The sequence below is a fragment of the Acyrthosiphon pisum genome, chromosome A1, assembly GCF_005508785.2.
Source record: "Acyrthosiphon pisum isolate AL4f chromosome A1, pea_aphid_22Mar2018_4r6ur, whole genome shotgun sequence".
Lineage (NCBI taxonomy): Eukaryota > Metazoa > Arthropoda > Insecta > Hemiptera > Aphididae > Acyrthosiphon > Acyrthosiphon pisum.
The window spans coordinates 45,162,193-45,167,064 of record NC_042494.1 but is presented as its reverse complement, the minus strand read 5'-3'; the positions used below and the strand labels follow the sequence as shown (position 1 = coordinate 45,167,064).

General features: G+C 25.1%; 1 non-coding gene across 1 annotated transcript; it reads right to left on the bottom strand.

The window, feature by feature from the left end:
• Nucleotides 1-2,333: 2,333 nt before the first annotated feature.
• TRNAS-GCU lies at nt 2,334-2,415 on the bottom strand. Its single transcript has one exon. It is a non-coding gene; the product is annotated as a tRNA-Ser (tRNA).
• Nucleotides 2,416-4,872: the final 2,457 nt, after the last annotated feature.

Below are 4,872 nucleotides of genomic sequence, written 5' to 3'. Positions count from 1 at the left end.
TATACTGCCCTGCTACCAAGTAGTGCAGTAACTCCAAAAAGTAAAATGTTGAGAAATCGTGTTTTAAGGTTTTTTTTTTAATTTTTGACCCAGAAGTTATTATTTTTAATTGATGTTCAATTATTTGTTGATATTTTTTTTGTACTTTATTAATTTTTTGTATGTTTTTTACCACTTTTAAACATATTATAGGTGTTACTGCCTTTTTACTTTGGAAATAACCCAGCCAGCAATTATAATAACGAATAATATTAGTATAACGTTATTATAATACTATTATAATATTATCATTACCAAATGCTGTCTAGGAATCCACATTAGATTCACAAAATTTAGTAAATCCACTCCTATGATTCTTAATTTTTATATTATGTGCACTCTACTGAAAAATGAAGTCAAACTAAAATATAAAGTTGATTAAGTTAATAATCTTTTACCAGTAAAAATAGCCTATTAATTATATTTATAAAATTAAATAATTACCCAAGTAGGTACACGTAATTTAAACTAAAATATCATAATTATACCTAATAAAATAATATTATAGATTGATTTGTAAATTTATCAGATAAAAACACTAATTAGTAATAAAGCATTTTAAAACATAATTTCTTTATTTTCTGATTTCTATAAATAATAATAACATTAACAAGAATAAAAGTAGTGATTAGATACTGGCTTGTATCAAGATATAAAGTTAGATTAATAAAAAATTGTTATAACATAGGTTAGTGGGTATAATATAATAATAATAACAATAAAAATACTAAATAGTGACTAGATACTGACTTGTATCAAGATAGAAAGGTATAGATTAATAAAAATATAAAATATTCTTATAACAGGATAGTGACTAGATCCAACCGCCAAATTAGTGAGATAGTATCATCTTTGTCAGTTATTAAGTTAGGAGTAATCAATCTTATGTAATCAAATACAATATTATTATGAAGTACAACCATGTTTATAACTTAGAATTATCTAAATTCAAAGATATTTTTCTGAAGACTATGTTATGTCAAAAAGTTATTTTATGGAGTTACAGCATAGAAGCCATTTGAACACAGAATATTACTAAGGCAATACACAGTAAGAGCATGTAAAACTTTTAGGAATCCGATTCCTAAGAAATAATGCGGTAAATCCACGGACTTGCTGTTTTTCTTCTTAGTATATTGCTTTACTGCACGTTTGCTTAGTATTTTACCTACATTCTAGAATATCTTTGAAACAATAATCGATTTTCAAGAAGTTTTTAGTGGTTTTTACTGCATTTTACCTTAGTAAAAAAAGACGCGGGATAATTCAATTAATAAGAATATTATATAACCTCACTTTTCACAATTTTGGAGTTACTGCACTTCTTGGTAGCAGGGCAGTATACTGGTTGGTAATTTCAAATTTGAACTAAATACAATAATTGTATCTACTAATGTCAGCATTATAAACTAAACTAGGATTATTAACTAAAAAATAAAAATATTCGATAATCCTGACTTAATTTATTTTACCATCAATAACTAACAAAATATTTTGGCTAGCTGTTATTTACGCTAAACAATTATCCTTTAGGTACCAAACTATTTTTTCCCATACAACATTTACTTATATAGTAAATTATATGCGTAGTAGGTAGCATTAATATATTAATATTATTTACTGTACCTACCTATTTCATATTTGCTTTTATTTTGGAACCCATTCATTGCTGTAATATGTAAGCCGTTACGCAAACAAATTCACTTTAAATTAAGGATAACTTAGGTAGGTACCACCTGTATAATTCAATTTAGTATAAAGTGACTAGACACACCACACACATTTGATAGCTAATCACTAATTTACTTGTACAGTAAGTGTTGTACACTTAAAAAGAACATGAGTAACAATTTATACAATACGACGTGAGCATTTGTGTACGTCAACGAAAATAAGCAATACGAGAAATGTAAGTACTTTATATTGTGCAAATAAAATTAGAGTATATTATATTTTGTCAGCGGAAAAGGATTTTCATCTGTCTAACTAAATCACAATAGTCGAACAATAATAACTTATAAAAATATTGGACTTAATGTTTTTCTAAAATATTATGTTTATTGTAATTCGTCATGAATTCATTAGGTATTCATTTGCAACTAAAATTGTACGACTGTCATGAAATATAAGTTTTAACTAATCAAACGTATAGTAACGTTATTGGTGTGGAATTTTATGAAGTCAAGAATATGTATAATAACATGAAATTATATAAACTAACTGGATTTATTTTTAATAAATAGTAAATGCAAAAAAAAATACTATAATTTTGTCAAAAAGATTTTTCACCCGTTCGACGAAGATGGGATTCGAACCCACGCGTGCAGAGCACATTGGATTAGCAGTCCAACGCCTTAACCACTCGGCCACCTCGTCAGGTGAGGAAAACATGAAATTTTGACGGTTTAATGGTAAATGTATAATATTGTTATATACTTTTTTTGGTAAGTTGAACATTGAATTAAATCAGGGACGGATTGGAATTTCGGACCAGCCCGGGAAAATACTTTTTTACCGGCCTAATTTTATTTGTTGGGAGATTGGGGGCAACTGGCAAGTGTACCATACTGAAGATAGTAATTTTTTTAGTACTTTAAAGGGTAGTCTACTGTAATCAGTGTTATTATAAAGACAACCTTTATTCTTTAATAATAAAATGTAATAATAAAAATAATAATAATGGAATAACAATAGTATTACCTACATATAAATGTTACATAATAAAATGTTAGTAATTTTATATTTTATATTATCAGTTTTACTGTATCGATATAAAAAAATAACAAAATACAATTACAATATATTATTTAATCGTATTTGATACCATTTAAAAGTAACACATACGATGCGTGAGTGTGATAAATCCTTGTACTAAATTATTGATCTTGAGTGAATTTAGTCAGCTTAAAATAAACACAAGCAAGTATTGCTATCATTACTCTAAAAATAAATCTATAATTATTATACTAGGGTGGATATTAATGAGTTAAAAACTGAGTTTAAAAAAAAACATTAATTTGACCAGCCTTGTTATTGAATCGATAAATCATAATTTATACTTATAGATAAATATTACCTATAATTCTATAAATCTATAATTTTTAAAAGTATCAGTTGAATATCACACTAAAATAGTTTAATGTATATTTTCATATTTAAAAAAAGGTAGGTAAGTGGATGTCGCTCTGCTGTACCTATACAGTAGGTTACAAGTGGGTCACTGTATAATGAATATTATTAAATTTGAATTCAATGATATAATATCACTGTATAAGAAAAACGATTTTGAGCGGAGACGGTTTGTCAGTCTAGATATTAGACATACCTATTATAGGTAGACTTATCTATAGTATTAAAAAAAAATTGATCTATAATAGGTATCAATAATAAATTCCAAATTATTCATATCACAATATCCATTAGGTAACGCGTTATACATCAACAACAAACAGTGGTACTATCATAGATATATAATAGTATACTTTATAAGTACCCACAAATAATATTATACAATCACAACAAAATAACTAAAATAGTTATTCCAGGTTTTTTAATATGTAATTTCGTCCAAATTTGAACTTAAAATTACTATAAAAATAAACTGTGCTTATGTATTTATTAGAATTTTTGGTAATAGAATTAAATATTTACGTGGAATTTTGTTTTAAATTTTCAATTCTTAGATATAAAAATTGAACATTTTATACATTTTTAACTACAAAATAATTATTCAATTTTAAATTTCATAAATGTTGTCAAAATTACAACTTTAAATGATTATAATAAATAATTGTGACTATGTAGTTTTAATATTTTTCAACTGCTATTGTAACAATGTATCCGGAGCCTTGTATTAATTTTTTACACTTTTTGGCCCAATAGATAAAACTTTATTGATATTTATAGAAAAAAAAACTAAAAAAATTGAAAATGTACAATGTCCGTAAACAGCTCAAAAAGAGTTATTTTTTTAATTTTTTTTTTTAAATTATTTTCAAAATTTTATCGTATATAGAAAATTCTAATATAAACATTCAGTGAAATTTTCAAGTATCTACAGTCATTCGTTTTTTAATTACAATAAAATAAGAAAATCGTTACGTAAGAAATCGAGTGAATATCAAATGTTGTAAAAATATGAATTTCAAACGCTCATAAAAATTTAATTTGAGTTTCTTATAGACATTTTTTTTTTTGATAAAGGTAGAATAACCTATAAGGAATCTTGTATTACATTTTAAAATCTTAGTTCTAAAAAGAAAAATTTTTACGAATTATTAACTCAAAATAATTTGCTAATTATCGTGATTTTTACATATTTTGTCAATTTTTGAACTTTAAATGCTAATAAAAAAAAACTGTGACTAAAGATTTTTAATATTTTTCAAACGTCATTGTAATAATATTGTAGGAGCCTTGTATTAAATTTTCAAGTATTTTTACTCAACAAATAATGTTTTATTGACATTCATAGAAATAAAAATTAATTAAATTGGAAACTGAAGCGTAAACAGCTCAAAACAAATCAAAATATTTTGAAAATTTTATCATATATAGAAAATGGAAATATAAACAACCAATGAAAATTTCATGTATCTACAGTCATTCGTTTTAAAGTTACACCAAAAACCAAAATCAACTTTCTCGAAAACAGATTTTGCGTAAAAATTCCCGTTTTTCCTTAATTTTTCTTTTGTTTTTCACGTTGCTCTTGAAATCTACTGGGAAATTTTTACTTTTGACCTCCCAAAGTACCAACTAGATTCACTTTCCTATCAGAAAATGTACTGTTGAAGAAAATCGAAGCACTTTTTCTGTCCTAAAAGGTGATGA